This window comes from Oryctolagus cuniculus, chromosome 1 (assembly GCF_051225735.1).
Source record: "Oryctolagus cuniculus isolate XC-2025 breed Fujian yellow rabbit chromosome 1, ASM5122573v1, whole genome shotgun sequence".
Classification (NCBI taxonomy): Eukaryota; Metazoa; Chordata; class Mammalia; order Lagomorpha; family Leporidae; genus Oryctolagus; species Oryctolagus cuniculus.
In genome coordinates this window covers 58,536,403-58,553,492 of record NC_142867.1, presented here as the reverse complement: position 1 = coordinate 58,553,492, position 17,090 = coordinate 58,536,403, and the positions used below count along the sequence as shown (strand labels likewise).

Here is a 17,090-nt window from a genome sequence, read left to right as displayed (position 1 = left end):
TGTTTCCATTTGCTACATGATCCAGCAACACTACACCTAGGTATTAATCCTGAAGAAATGAAGACTTATATTTACTTAAATGCCTATACATTAATGTCTATAGCACCTCTATTCATAATTGCCACATACTTTAGGAATTGCAAATATCATCCAACAAGTATACTGATAAACACACTACTATATCCATGCAATAGGATACTACTTAGCAAAAAAGGAAAAATATCATTTGGATAAATTTCCAAGTCACGTCAAATGAAAGAAACCATTCTCAAAAGATTACACACTATCTGATTCAATTAATATGATATTCTTGAAAAAATATATTTGTGGAGACAGATAAGTGTTTTTCAGAAGTTTGAAGTGGACAGAGATGAATTCTAAAGGGTTAGATCAAAGGATTTTGGTAGTTTGTGTATCTCTTATGTATCCTGATTGCATTGATGATTATACACAAGTCTGAAAGTGAGTTAAAATGCTTGGAGATATTTACCAAACCATGATATTTGCTGTATGTTACTTTTAACATAAAAAGGAGGGCTAATATTCCTACAAATTAGATCAAGCACCAGAAGGATAGTATCCAAAATATGATGGATTAAAGAGAATAATCCCATTACCAGTTGTTTTAAAGCAATAATTTTTAAAAAGTATACTATTTTCCAAAGAAGGATATGCTCATGATTTGCAATAATGAAAATACTAAACTTAAGTTTTCCCTACTGGTCTTTGCTTTCTTGAATTCCTGCATGTATTTCCATTAAAGAGTTTAGTAATTTGGTGTTTTTATGACATTTTGCTGTGACAAATCTCTTATGTTTGGAGGCAGTCTTTCAAAAGCAGAATTGATAACTGATAAGAGAAGATGACAATTTCAGGGCATGCTGAAGATTCAGTGAAAAGTAGAATATAAAGTTATAAGAATGAGAAAATAGACTTGTGAAAAATTTTAAGCATTTCTGCCAAATATAAAATAAAAAAACTGGGGGCTGGTGCTGTGGTATAGCAGGTTGAGCTGTCACCTACAGCACCAGCAACCCATATGGGCACTGGTTTGTGTCCCAACTGCTTCAGCTCCCATCCAGATCCCTCTACTGCTCCTGGGAAAGCAGCAGAATATGGCCCAAGTGCTTGGACCCCTGCAGCCACATGGGAGACCCAGATAAGGCCCCTGGCTCCTGGCTTCTGTCTGGCCCAGTCCTGGCCATTGCAGGCATTTGGGGAGTGAGCCAGCAGTTAGAAGACTTCTTTCCCTCTACCTCTATCCCTCTGTGTAATTTAACCTTTCAAATAAATAAATAAATTGTTAATAATAATAATAATAATAAATTTAAACTGGGATTTATTTCAGACCTAAAAATTTCACTTGTACACCTTTTTCATTCCATTAACTTCAGCTAAATAACATCTCTTTAAGTAATTGCTATTGATTTACAATTTTTTGCATGCTTTTTTTTTAATATTTCCACATTATTTAACTGAAAAGCCCATATAATCCATTTTGATTTCTCTTAATTTTCAGGTATATGTATGTAGAATTTATATACTTGTAATCCTATTGAATGTTCTATTTTGTAATTGACATTTTTACTTAGTATTATCTGTAAAATATTACATGTTTTTAAGTAATCTTCACAACCAAAATACATCAAACTCAGGATGATATTTATGGAACTCCAGAGTCCATCTTCAACCACTTTTTTAAATGCTTCTCTCTACCTATACTTCCTTGCAAATTTTCTACTTTTTGAAAGTCCTGTGAACAGTCACTGAGGTTTACTATTCAATGCTATTGGTTCTACTTTTCACAGAAACACAATTTTCTGTGAACAATATTTTTGCTATTCCTAAGGTCTTGGATATTTACTGTAAATGACTAATAGCTGTAAATAGTGTCTTAAAATGTCTGAATTTTTTTTAAAAAATTCTAAATTTACTTCAGAACAGGTGGGCATTTAGTTTTTCCAATGATGAGACCTAGAGTTATTTGAGTGAATTGTGAGGCATGATGAATCAATAGTTAAGAACCTGCAACTCATTAAAAATGTATTCTCTTCTTTGAGTGATCTTCATTGGGTGTGCTTAAATTACCCAAATGGCAGACAGCTTACTGCCTTTGCTGTTAACGCTATCATTTTAAAAATGTATTAATTTATTTCAAAGAGTTACAGAGAGAGGCAGAGGGAGACAGATCCTCACCTGCTGGTTCACTCCACAAAAGGCTGCAATGTCCGGGCCTGGGCCAGGCCAAAGCCAGGAGTCAGGAACTTCATCCAGGTCTCCCACGTGAGTGTCAGGGGCCCAAACACATGGATCATCCTCCGCTGCTTTTCCCAGGCCTTTAGTAGGGAGCTGGATTGGAAGTGGAGCAGCCAGAAATCAAACCAGTGCCCATATGGGATCATGGTGTCACAGATGGTGACTTTACGTACCACACTGCAACACCGGGCCCTAGCTCTATCATTGAAAAAAATGATATTTAGGGGTGGGTCTCTGGCAAACCAAGTTAAGCCACCACTTGGGATACCAATGCCCTGTAATGGTATGTCTTTTTCAAGGCTTGGCTACTGTACATTTCCTATCTAGCTCCCTGCTAATATGCCTGGGAGGTAGTGGATGGTCCCCAACTGCTTGGGTTCCACTTGGGAGACCAGGATGAAGATCCTGGCTTCTGATTTCAGCCTGTCCTGGCCCTGGCTTTTGTGAGCTTGTGGGGGGTGAACCAGCAGGTAGAACATCTCTTTCTCTCTCTTTTTTTCTCTATCACTCTGCCTTTAAAATGAGTAAATCTTTTGAAAACATGGCTGATGATCTTATCAGTTGTTCCCATGTGTGTTTAATGGTACAATGCGTATACTTTCTATATAAAATTGCTGAAATATTTTAATACAGCGACCACACATCCATTGACTTCACTTTTCTTAAATCAAGCATCCATGGTTCCTTTGGCTGTCTCGCCTGTAGCATACTTTTTACCTTCCCCTCCATGCTCTTTGTCAGCATCTAAAAATACTCTGAGGAATAAGGCCAAACCCTGAGCAGCATAAGTGCATTTTTACTACTGGACTCAAGCAGATGTCAGTGGGGGCAACATTGCTTTCATTTCTGAGCCTCAATCTGTGATGGCAGCAGTCATGGAGACTGGAGTCAGCAATCGTACTTCTCCCTTTGACCATCTGTATTAGGATGCATAAATCTCTGACTCATCATTTGCATTAGTAAAATGAGATTATTTTCCCCTATAGTGAAGCTTTGTTTGAAATTAAAAGAAATATCTATAAAGTCCCCAGAGGTATTTGGTCATGTGTGAGGGTTTAGTAACTAATTTTCACTAAATAAAAATGAAGTATTCATATAGTTTCAATTACTCATTTTTTATAAGAAGTATAATTGTCCTTTAATACATGTCAGGAGATTTTCACGAATTCCAAAATAAAGCAAGAAGTGCAGCATCTAATCGCTTCTTGGTTCTAGACTATGCCATTCATATATATATATATATATATATATGTATGTACATATATATATATAAAACATATGTATGTGTGTGTGTATATATATATACCAACTGATACTTGTCCTTCCCTTCCTCTCCTCTGTTCACCTACAGTCTGTTCTAGAGTTCTCCATTTTGACATAACTTTTATGCTTGTCCACCCACATCAGGCACTTTGACATTTAAATGTCCTTTCTCTCAATGCATTGTTCATCTTTGATGATGAATGACAGTCTGAGTTTCATCCAACACAATATCAGGTTGTTTCTTTCTGATTTCCTTTTCATATTTTCATTAGCATAAGCTTATTAATGGCTTTGGCTGCTGCAGACTAACTGTCCCAAGGAATGAAGGGCAGGCTGCTTTGTGTGTTCTCTGTGTAACTATTCCATGATCCATGTTTGTGGAAACCTCACAATTTCTATCAGAATCATAGCTAAGGTTGGGGGTAGTTCTTTTATTTTAATAAAATTGAATGTTGAATATAACACTCACCTTCAGAGCCAAAATTATTGAATCTGAATTCCAAAAATAACTTCAGAAAGCAAGGTTTTCCGCTTAGTTTTATGGGTGGTGAAGGGGTGAAGACTTACAATATGAAATGTTGACGTCCCACCTTGGATAAAGAATGCAGTTACATCGTACATGCTGGGAGGATAGAGGTGGATGTCTTTGTATGTCTGGCAGGAAATAAAGGAAACCTCTAATAGAGTGTAGCAAAGCCCCTAGGGCTATTGTTGCTTGCCCCCTTTGAGAGAAAGGTCCTTGGGTTGTACAGAAATAACATAGGGAGCCAGGTGACTAATTAAAATCTTGGCTGGCCCTCCCCAAAGGGGCATCAATATGCCAGGGTATACTTTATATTATGTCTTTTTTTTTTTTTTTTTTTGACAGGCAGAGTGGACAGTGAGAGAGAGACAAAGAGAGAAAGGTCTTCCTTTTGCTGCTGGTTCACCCTCCAATGTCCGCCGCGGCCAGCGCACTGCAGCCAGTGTACGGCGCTGATCCGATGGCAGGAGCCAGGTACTTATCCTGGTCTCCCATGGGGTGCAGGGCCCAAGCACTTGGGCTATCCTCCACTGCACTCCCTGGCCACAGCAGAGAGCTGGCCTGGAAGAGGGGCAACCGGGACAGAATCCGGCGCCCCGACCAGGACCAGAACCCGGTGTGCTGGCGCCGCAAGGTGGAGGATTAGCCTAGTGAGCCGCAGCGCCGGCTATATTATGTCTTGTTCCCCCTGTCTCATGACATTTATATTATGTCTTGTTCCCCCTGTCTCATGTGAAGGAGAGAGTTTTTGGTTTCCCAGAAGCCTACCCTATGTTTAGAACAATTATCTGCTAAAATGGGGTCAGTGTGATGATGTAAGAGTGTTTTTCAATTGAAATAACCTTTGAACTAAATTGAAAAGGAGTTAAAGGAAGGAATAGAAATGAAGAAATTTGTTACTGAGTTGATGGCCATTTAACTGCAGGGCAAAACCCCAAGATGATTCTTTTTGGAAGTCTGTATACTCAGACTTACGTATCTTATACTCAGCACCCCCAGAGGCAGCTTTACTGGCTGCGCCACAATGCTGGCCCCAAAAGAGTAATTTTTAATGTATATAACCTAATAAAAATGGGTTTCTTTTAGCAAATAAGGTTTTACCACCTTCCTAAAAGTTGCTGATCCATGGAGGCTTGGGCAAAAAATGATCCTTCATGTAAACAGTGGCCTTTGGAACCAAAAAACCTAGGTTCAGTTTGAGGTACACGTACTTAGTAAAATTGTTCACATTATTTGAGATGTAAGTTCATGATCAGTGGATAACTTTATTAACACTGAGTTAACAATTTCTATCTCATAAAACGGTCATAGGTTTTAAATAGGATAGCATGTATAAGATGTGGGAAAATTAACTGATGCTGTCTATTTGTCTTAAACATACATGACAGAAAGAATACAGTGCCTTATCAGTATTGACTGACAATTCACAGTTATCAGATTCAGGAGGGACCTTGTTAAATTTTACAAACTTTTCTGTTTGATCCTCAGTGCTAAACATAATCTTCTTTGAGATTTATGACATGCCAACTGTCGCTCCTCCGCGGGCTCGCGGGAGAACGACACCGGACCGGACGCTGTTGTTTAAGCGAATGACTCTGCGTTGTGCGCTCAAGTTTGCTCCTGTGCTAACCGCATTCTAACTGCATTCCACTTGGTGTGCTTCCGCATTCTTGTTATTCTTTCGGCGCGTGGTGTGAGATGTCTGCGGTGCCTCACCGCGCTTAAGCGAATCCCCACCGCGCTGCTTCTATCTCGCCTTTATAGTCCTCTCCCACCAATCCGTGCTCTGCTGCCCACGTGCTGAGCACGCTGTTCTCCTCCAATCAGAGGTTGGATCAGGAATCAGCTAATTGACGAAGCAGCTGTGTAAGATTTGTTTACTCCCTCTCAACGCCATATGGTGGGAGATCAGGCGCATAGAGTTAGTCTCAATAGTCTCAGTAGTCTATTCTAGTCTGGATAGTCTCAGTACTTATTTCGCCATGTTGCAGGAGACGGGCCCTGCTCCCCACAGGGCCCTGCTCCCCAAACCAACCATCACACTTCCTTCCTGCCCCATTGATCTTCCTGCCACTGCTCATTCACTGAGAACTTTTGTATTCACATCAGAAATTTCTTCTTTATAGCTGTTTTTGACGGCGATTTCAAAACCTAAAAAGCTCAACTAACAATGTAATCTCAAATTTGCTCTACTTTCTTAACTCCAAAACACTCTGTTCATCCATACTCTACATATGAAACCTATGATGTTCATACCATAAATTTCACCAATTGTCAATTGTATTCAATCACTCAAACATCTCAGATTATGGTCAGAAACCAGCAGGAACTAGCCTACTGTCCAACAGAAGTAAGGGTATTGGCTCAATATAGACAGGAGGCTCTATAGGACCCTCACATACTTCCCACAATGAAGAGGAGGCAAATACCTATTAAAAGATTGAGAGGAGTCATATGGAAGGATTCTGAGAAGGAAATTAGGGATGTGAGTTTGATCTTGGGGCAGACTTCTGTTTTTGAAGTGATGTTAGGAGAAGTAGGGATTGGGACCTGTCTTAAGGTGATGATCACAGTTAAACATTTGGGTATCCCTGGTAATCTGAGGGAATAGATAATCAGACCTGGGTACATTATTAGTAAGATAACAGTGGATACTTCAAAATGGGATAATGATGGCATTTATAGTGACTTATCTGCATTTGTCTTCCCAGTCTGATGAATGACAGGGATATTTTTTTAGTTCCAACAAGGTATATTTTTCTGGAAATATTCATTTCTTACTGCTTATCAAACTTGTTGGTATAAAGCTGTTCATAATTTTTGAGTTTTTGTTATTTGAAAGAGAGATAGATTATCTGCTATTAACAGTCTCCAAATTCCCGCAACAGCTGGCGCCGAACCTGGCTGAAGCCAGCTACTCAGAACTCAACCCAGGTCTCCCATGTGTGAGGCAAAGATATAAGAACTTGAGTCATCACCTGCTGCCTAGCTGAGTATGCATTAGCAGGAACCTATATCAGAAGACACACTGATATGGGATATAGGCATCCTTATATACTACAAAGACCACCTCTACAATAAATGTTTATATTTTTAGATTTTATTATTTTGTTTTTACAATAATTTACTACTGTATTTTTATTTATGACAAGTGTTTGCCCATAAAATGATGTGCATAATGCACATATAAATATGGGGTCAGACTCACATACTTTGACATAGAATGACAAACCTAAGCACTTATGAGGCCCATCAGTTACTTGTTTTGAATTATTATAATGAATATTTATTATATTTATTATTTTATTTGAAAGAGCATCAGAAAGACAGAAAGAAAGAAAGATCCCCTATCTGCTAGTTCACTCCCTAAATGGCTGCAACAGCCATGACTGGAGCAGGCTGAAAGCAAGAGCCTGGAACACTGTCCGGGGCTCCTACATGGGTGTCAGGGGTCCAAGAACTTGGGCCATCACCTGGTGACTTTTCAGGCTTATAAGCAGAAAACTGGATTGGAAGCAGAGTAGCCAGGACTTGAATCTGCACTCTGATCTGAGGTCCTGACATCAGGTAATACAACCATGGCCCTGTCTACAGTGTTTTTTTAAACCTTTATTATCCCTACAAAATGGATATTTAGGTCTCCATTTGCATGTCTTATTTATATAATTAATACCACTGAGTTTTTCTTTATTAATATTCCTGTGTTTTTTTGATTTTTAATAAGGCTTAGGGTGGGAGGCAGATTAGGGGAGGGAGACACATGAAGAGAAGTCTTCCTTCCCCAAGTGCAGGCATCAGCTGTGACTAGGCCAGATGGAAGCCAGGAGCCAGGAACTCCATCCAGCACTCCCACCTGGGTGACAGAGACCCAGAACATGAACCATCATCTGCTTCCTCCAAAGGTACACATTCTCCAGAAGCTGGATCAGAAGCAGAGGAAGGACTCAATACCAGGCACTCTGATGTACGATGTGGGCGTCCCAAGCAGTAGTGTCATTAGCTGTGCCACCACACTCATCCCTGTGGTTTTTGATTTTGCTAATATCATTGAATGAAAAAGCCCTAGACTTCTTTATTTTCTTTATTAGACATTTTCTTTATGTTCTCTTTTTCCTATTATTTATTAATATAAAGAAAATAGATTTCATGCATTCCATACGTACATTTCCAAGAAGACAACCACACCTCCTTCCCTCCTCCCTCCCCTTTGTGCCTCCCTCTCTCCCTCCTTTCATCATTGTTTGCAAAGACATAATTTTAGTCCATGTTATATTCACAGGCTTAATTCACCACCAGCCATAATATTCAACAAGTAAAAAGTAGGAAGATCACATTTCCACGGTCTTTCTTGGCTTTCTTGAATTGAAAAATGTATATTGAAGGTGATTTCATTGTTTTCAGTTTTTCCTTTAAGTTACTTTCTAGCACATTATCTTGAATCTGCATCATATTTCCCTTTTTCCTACTATGATAATAATTTTGAATGATATCATGGGCATTGTGAAAGATAGATTTAAGAGATGGGATTGTGTTATAGTCCTTCAAAATATATCTATTATATTAATATACTAAAATTTTTTCATTCAGTTATGGACATTTGGGTTCATTCTGGTTTTTGGCTTCTATTAAAAAAAGCTTCTATAAGTATCTACATACAGGTCATTGGGTAGACAAATGTATTTCTCTTGAATAAACACATAGTGTTGGGATTGCTGGTTGTTATGCTTGGTGTATGTTTAAAATTTATAACAAATTGCAGAACAGTTTTTCAAAATGCAGGACCATTTTCCATTTCCACCTACATTGCACTTAAGTTCTGTTTGCTGTGTGTACTAGCACTTAGTATTGTCAATTTTTTAAAAAGTAAAAATTCTAATATGTGTGTAGTATTAGCACCTTTGTTCTTTAATTTGCATTTGCCTAGTGACTGGTTGCATCAGTTTCAAGTACTTTTTGCCAATCGTGTCTCTTTTATGAAGTGTCTATTCAAATATTATACCCATTTAAAAAGTTGAGTTATTTTTCTCTTGTCATTGATTTGTAAGAACTCTTTATGTGTTAGGATACAAGTCCTTTAATTGAAATATATTCTGTAAATATTTTATTAGTCTGTTATTTTATTTTTTTAAAGATTTATTTATTTATTTATTTATTTGAAAGTCAGAGTTAAACAGAGAGAAAAGGAGAAGCAGAGAGAGAGAGAGAGAGAGGTCTTCCATCTGCTAGTTCACTCTCCAATTGGCCGCAATGGTTGGAGATGCACCAATCCAAAGCCAGGAGCCAGGAGCTACCTCCAGGTCTCCCACATGGGTGCAGGGGCCCAAGGACTTCGGCCATCTTCTACTGCTTTCCCAGGCCATAGCAGAGCACTGGATCAGAAGAGGAGCAGCAGGGACTAAAACCGGCGCCAACGTGTGATGCCAGCACTTCAGGCCAGAGCATTAACCCATTGCGCCTCAGCGCCGGCCCCTTAAATTTTCATTTTTTTTTTCATAGGCAGAGTGGACAGTAAGAGAGAGACAGAGAGAGAAAGGTCTTCCTTTTCCGTTGGTTCACCCTCCAATGGCCACTGCAGCCGGCGCACCGTGCTGATCTGAAGCCAGGAGCCAGGTGCTTCTCCTGGTCTCCCATGCGGGTGCAGGGCCCAAGCACTTGGGCCATCCTCCACTGCACTCCCGGGCCACAGCAGAAAGCTGGACTGGAAGAGGAGCAACTGGGACAGAACCCCGACAGGGACTAGAACCCGGGGTGCCGGCACCGCAGGTGGAGGATTAGCCTAGTGAGCCGTGGCGCCGGCTTAATTTTTTATTTTACTTGAAATGTAGAAAGAGGTATCCCATCTACTGGTTCAATCTCCAAATGCCTGCAAAAGCCTGGAAACCAAAACTCCATCTGGGTCTCCAACAATGGTGGCAGGAACCCGGTTACCTCTTGCCACCCCCATGGTACACATGAGCAGGAAAATGGAATCAGGAATTGAGCTGGGACTCTAACCCAGGTACTCTGACACGGGATGTGAACATCCCAAACTGCATCTTAACCATTAGCACCAAATACCAACTCCACCATTTTCATTTTTAAAAAGTGTCTTTCAAAGTTCTTAAAGCATTCATTTTTATGAAGTCCTGTACATCATTTCATTTTTTTTCATGGTTGAAGTATTTGCTGTCATATTTAAGAAATTTTATCCTCACCTCATTCAGTAAGGTTTTCTCTATACTGTTTTTCTTGTTTTATTTCCTGGATATTCTATTATGTTGTTTTACATTAGTTACAGCATCTTTATTTGTTTTTAGATTATTTATTTATATTTACTTATTTATTTGAAGGGCAGAGTTGGAGAGTGGGAGAGACAGAGAGGTCTTCCATCTGCTGGTTCACTCCCCCAGTAGCTGCAATAGCCAGGGCTGTGCCAAGCTGAAGCCAGGAGCCTGGAACTCACTGGGGTCTCCTACATGGGTGGCAGGGGCCCAAGGGCTTGGCTGTCTTCCCCTGCTTTGCCAGACACATTAGCAAGGAATTGGATGAGAAGGGAGCTGGAGCATCTGTCATGTGACCTGGCACCCATATGGGATGCCAGCATTGTAGGAACCTGCTATGCTGCAATGCTGGTCTGTAAGATGTAGTTTAAATTTGCATTTGTATTACATTTGAGGTGAGTGTTGAGATTTTACTTTAAATTTGATGTTTAATTGTCTCAGCCCATTTTCTTGAAAAATTGTTCTTCTGAATTTCATTGTCATTTCTGTAAAAAAAAATCAATTATAGATGTGTGGATATATTTTGGAGCCTTTAAAAATACCAGCACTGCGGCACAGGTTAAAGCCCTGGCCTGAAGCGCTGGCATCCCACATGGCTGCAGGATCCAGTCCCAGCTGCTCCTCTGCCGATCCAGCTCTCTGCTGTGGCCTGGGATAGCAGTAGAAGATGGCCCAAGTCCTTGGGCCCCTACACCCACATGGGAGACCCTGCAAGAAGCTCCTGGCTCCTGGCTTCAGATCGGCACAGCTCTGGCCGTTGCAGCCATCTAGGGAGTGAACCAGTGGATGGAAGACCATTCTTTCTGTCTCTCCCTCTCTCTCTGTAACTTTTTCAAATAAATAAAAATAAATCTTAAAAAAAATCCATTAAGCTATATGTTTATCCTACCACAATCTTTTGATTACTGTTTACTGATTTATAGTAAGACTTAAAATTAGGTCATCTGAGTCTCTCATATTTGGTTCCCTTTTCCAAAATTGTTTTGTCTTTTTCCAAATCAATTTTAGAATATTTATCAAATTCTGTTTTCAAATTTACTGAAAATTTTATTGCTAATGCATTGAATTCATAAATCATTTTAGGAAAGAATTGATGCAATAATATTGAAAATATGAAATATTGTGAATGTCTCAATCTATTAGGATTTTCTTTTATTTTATCATCCATAGTTATTTGTTTTCAGCATACTTATCCGGCCTATATTTTATTAGGTTTATCTCTAAGCATTTCATATTTTTGGTGTTGTTTTGAATAGTATTGATTTATATTTTAACATGAATTTGTTTTAATTTTCAAGTGCTTTTTGCTAGTATATAATTAAATTTTGCATTTTGACCCTGTGTGCTATGAATGGGTTAATTTAAATTAAAAATTAAAATAATTTTAAAAAATTGACTTTTGTCTGCCCGGCCTCAGTCACAGGCATGCAGGTATGTTCGTTCATCCTCTGTCCTTGCGCCCCATTTCCTACACTTTCCTCTTTCCAACCGCAGGAGTTGCTGTCTCCAGCCCACCTCCAGGGTCTGCTGAGGGAAGCCGGAAGAGACCTGTGACCTGGATAACCTGCCAGAGACTCAGCCACCAGAGAGGAGTCCACTCCCCTGCCACTGCTGCCAGCACGCCCCGACCACCTGCTCCCCTTTCCCTCAGCTCCATTCACAAGGCAGCCGGCTTCTCCAAAGTGGTATGATTGAAGGGACCATAATTTCATCGAATTTTATGTTGAAGACTGTAAATATGTTAATATAAATTTTGAACAATCCAAACTTACATTCAGTTGTCTTGGAAGAAGGGATCATTTTAAACATTTAAATGAAATTAATCTTTTCCACTGTATTGATCCAAATGATTCGAAGCACAAAACAGATTAATTTTATGTTGTTAACTGAAAGAAGAATCTGGCCAGTCATGAGCAGGGTTACAAAAAAAAAAAAAAAGAAAGAAAAAAGAAAAAAGAGCAAAGCTTAATTGGCTTAGTGTGGACTTCAATGATTAGAATAACTGGGAAGATGATTCACATGAAGGCATGTCTGAATTTGATCACTCCTCTGAATTGATGAACAACATGGGTGGACATGAGGATTCGATTTAACAGAAGGAGATGGAGCAGATGACGAATCACAAGATGGTGATGCTGACAAAATGTCAGATTTGGAGTAAGGAATGCTGTCATCACCTGCGTTTTGAGAAACTTCTCTGCAAAGTTTTGAATTGAGAGAATTCATGAGTTGATAGCTCTAAAGGCAGATGCTGTGTAGGCTTCCTTTAGCCCATTTTTCAGCCTGTTTTTAAAGGATTCACTAAGGGTTGATAACATACAATTTTATGGGGCAATTTTAAGTAGCAACTTTGTGCATAAACATTTCCCAGACTTCCATGAAACTGTTGAGGTCCTAGATAACTGACACAGCAGTTGTGATCAATAAAAACAGTTCACCTAAGTCTCCTTTACTTCCTAACATACTGACAGGATGGGAAACTCTCAGCTGAGGGAGAGATGTAAATACATTTTAGATTTTAGGACATGCACACAGAGTGACTGCCACCTTACACGTAAGCTGCTGGTGCTCTGGCGTGTCCTTCAGGATTGCTCCACTAATGTTTATTTTCCAAAACACATACTGCACATTATTACATGTAAGTTATCTCTTGTCAGTGCTCCAGCTGTATCTAAGCCAAAACTAGTGAATGCCCTAACTTAGAAGCTTTTTGAAGCCTTTTCATTTGTTATTGTTTGGCCCTAAAACTTTTACACCTCTTAGTATGGAGGACAAAGAAAGCTGTGCATTGTTGCTTGACAGTCTATACAGATTTATATTTGCACTGTTAGTATGGCAAATTTTTGAAAAGGTGTTAACACATTATGGGAATTTTTTATTTCTTATTTTGATTTAGATTATACCAGGGTTGAAAAACTTTGGTTTTTCATGGCATATTCATGACAGTAGCGACTTTTGAAAAGTGTCTACATTCTTTCTAATAAACTGTTGGAAGGCCTAAAAAAACTGACTTTTTTTTGAATTTCCTATATTCATTTACAAATTCCCTCACCATGTATAGATTTTTAAGTTGTACTACTCAGAACTTATAATAGTGTCAAAAGTTAGAGTGAGAGTGTACTTTCTAATCTTATTTCTTTTTTTTGAAGAAAAGTCTATATAACTAATGTGATAGTGAAACAGTATATGATGAACAAAACAACAAAATAGTAATGAAAGAAGTAAAATAACTGAACGAGTCAAGAGGAATATTGTGTCCATGGACTGGATGACAACATTTCAATGATACAAATTTTCATATTGATATATATCTATATAGTGTTAATGCAATTATTGTCTTAAATTACAAAAAGTTACTTACTAATGAAAAACAATCTGACTCTAAAATTTATATGGAAAGAAAAATAATTGCTAAAAAACAATAAAGAAACACAACCCAAATTAAAGATTGTGTGGCAACAGTACTCAAGACAGTGTGAGCCGGCGCCACAGCTCACTAGGCTAATCCTCCGCCTGCGGCGCCGGCACACAGGATTCTAATCCTGGTCGGGACGCCGCATTCTGTCCCAGTTGCCCCTCTTCCAGGCCAGCTCTCTGCTGTGGCCAGGGAGTGCAGTGGAGGATGGCCCAAGTGCTTGGGCCCTGCACCCGCATGGGAGACCAGGAGAAGCACCTGGCTCCTGGCTTCAGATTGGTGCAGCACGCCGGCCGCAAGGTGCCAGCCAGAGTCTTGGGGGGTGAACCAACGGAAAAGGGAAGATCTTTCTCTCTGTCTCTCTCTCACACTAACTCTGCCTGTCAAAAAAAAAAAAAAAAGATTCTTTTTCTCTCTCTCTCATTCCCCTTTTCTTAAAAAAAATAAAAAAGAAGACAGTGTGGTATTAGTGGAGAGACAGACATACATCTATGGAAAGGAATAGAGAATTTGGAAATGTGTTCACACAAGTACAACCAAGTGATCGTAAGTTATAAAAGCAATTCAAATGATAGTCTTTTCATCAAATGATGTTGGAATAATGGGACTTTGATAAGCAAAAGTAAGTGCACAAATGATCCTGACTCAAAACTGAAACCTCACACCTAATAACAAAAATTAACTTAAAATGGACCACAGACCAAAATGTAAAGTTTAAGACTATAAAACAACACTTTAAATTTTTAAAAGATTTATTCATTTATTTGAAAGGTGAAGTTACAGAGAGGCAGAGGCAAAGGCAGGGAGAGGGAGAGAAAGAGAGAGAGATCTTCCATCCTCTGGTTCGCTCCCCAATGTCCACAAAGGCCAGGGCTCTTGGCCAGATAGAAGCCAAAAGCTAAGAGCTTCATTTGGGTCTCCCATGTGGGTACAGGGACCCAAGCACTTGGGTCATCTTCTGCTGCTTTCCCAGGAGCATTAGCAGGGAGCTGGATCAAAGTGGAGCAGCTGGGATGTGAACCAGGCCCATATGGGATGCTGGGGGTGCTGGCAGCAGCTTAACCCACTATACCACATCTCCAAACTTGACTATAAACCTCTTACAGGAAGACATAAAAATCTTTATGACTAGGGTGACAATACAAAAATGCAATTGATAAATTTAAAGAATGAAGCACTATAGCAAAAATTAAAACTTTTGCTTCCTGAAAGGCTCTGTTGACAAGATTAAAATACAAGCCATGTAATGGGAGAATGAATCTGTAAATCACAAACTGGACAGAGTACTCCTATATGGAACATTGTTAACAGTCACTCCAAGGAAACAAACCAAGAAGAAAATGGACAAACAGGCCGATTTGAACAGGCACTTTATTAAGACATGTGATAGCAAGTAAGTACATGGAAACATGTTCAAAATCGCTAATCATTAGAAAAGTAAAATTAAAGCCATAAAAAACACTATATAGATATATATCAATATGAAAATTTGTATCATTGAAATGTTGTCATCCAGTCCATGGACACAATATTCCTCTTGACTCGTTCAGTTATTTTACTTCTTTCATTACTATTTTGTTGTTTTGTTCATCATATACTGTTTCACTATCACATTAGTTATATAGACTTTTCTTCAAAACAAAAAATGGTGAAAATACTAACGCAGGGAAGGATATGCAGAAACTGGATCACTAATATAAGACGTATGACACTGAATCTGCTAGAGCCTTGTTCCTGGACTTCACAGGCACCAAGAATATGAAAAACATGCCTTTTCAATTTGTATCCTTTTGATTTCTTTTTATTGCCTAGTGGCTCTGTCTAAAACCAGAACTATATTGAATGGCAGTGGTGAACGTGGTCATCATTGTCTGGATCCAGATCTTAATGGAAATGCTTCCAGCTTTTCCCCATTTCTTTTTTCTTTATTTTTTTAACTTTTTAGCAAATATAAATTTGGAAAGTACAGCTTATGGATTACAATGGCTTTTCCCTGCCCCCCATAACTTCCTTCCCGCCCGCAACAATCCCAACTCCCGCTCCCTCTCCCATTCCATTCACATCAAGATTCATTTTCAATTCTTTATATACAGAAGATCAATTTAGCATATATTAAGTAAAGATTTCAACAGTTAGCTCCCACACAAAACATAAAGTGTAAAATACTGTTTGAGTACAAGTTATAGCATGAATTCACATTGAACAACACATTAAGGACAGAGATCCTACAAGAGGAGTAAGTGCGCAGTGACTCCTGTTGCTGACTTAGCAAATTGACCCTCTTGTTTATGGCGTCTGTAATCTCCCTAGGCTCTAGTCATGAGTTGCCAAGGCTATGGAAGCCCCCTGAGCTCGCCGACTTTATCTTATTTAGACAAGGTCATAGTCAAAGTGGAAGTTCTCTCCTCCCTTCAGAGAAAGGTACCTCCTTCTTTGATGACCTGTTCTTTCTACTGGGATCTCACTTGCAGAGATCTTTCATTTAGGTTTTTTTTTTTTTTACCAGAGTGTCTTGGCTTTCCATGCCTGAAATACTCTCATGGGCTCTTCAGCCAGATCTGAATGCCTTAACGGCTGATTCTGAGGCCAGAGTGCTGTTTAGGACATCTGCCATTCTATGAGTCTGCTGAGTATCCCGCTTCCCATGTTGGATCGTTCTCTCCCTTTTTTATTCTATCAGTTAGTATTAGCAGACACTAGTCTTGTTTGTGTGATCCCTTTGACTCTTAGACCTATCAGTGTGATCAATTGTGAACTGAAATTGATCACTTTGACTAGTGAGCATTGGTACATGCCACCTTGATGGGATTGAAATAGAATCCCCTGGCACATTTCTAACTACCATTTGGGGCAAGGCAGCTTGAGCATGTCCCAAATTGTACATCTCCTCCCTCTTATTTCCACTCTTACATTTAACAGAGATCACTTTTCAGTTAAATTTAAACACCTGAGAATAATTGTGTGTTAATTAGAGTTCAACCAATAGTATTAAGTAGAATAAAAAATGCTAAAAGGGATAAAGTATTAAGTTGTACATCAACAGTCAGGACAAGGACTGATCAAGTCACTCTTTCTCATAGTGTCCATTTCAACAGGTTTCCTTTTTGGTGCTTGGTTAGTTGTCACTGATCAGGGAAAACATATGATATTTGTCCCTTTGGGACTGGCTTAATTCACTCAGCATGATGTTTTCCAGATTCATCTGTTTTGTTGCAAATGACCGGATTTCATTGTTTTTGACTGCTGTATAGTATTCTATAGAGTACATGTCCCATAATTTCTTTATCCAGTCTACTGTTGATGGGCATTTGGGTTGATTCCAGATCTTAGCTATTGTGAATTGAGCTGCAGTAAACATTAATGTGCAGACAGC

General features: G+C 39.1%; 1 pseudogene; it reads left to right on the top strand.

Annotated features, from left to right (window-relative positions):
- The first annotated feature begins 5,562 nt into the window (after nucleotides 1-5,562).
- LOC103350939 (prostaglandin E synthase 3 pseudogene) lies at nucleotides 5,563-12,463 on the top strand (annotated as a pseudogene).
- Nucleotides 12,464-17,090: the final 4,627 nt, after the last annotated feature.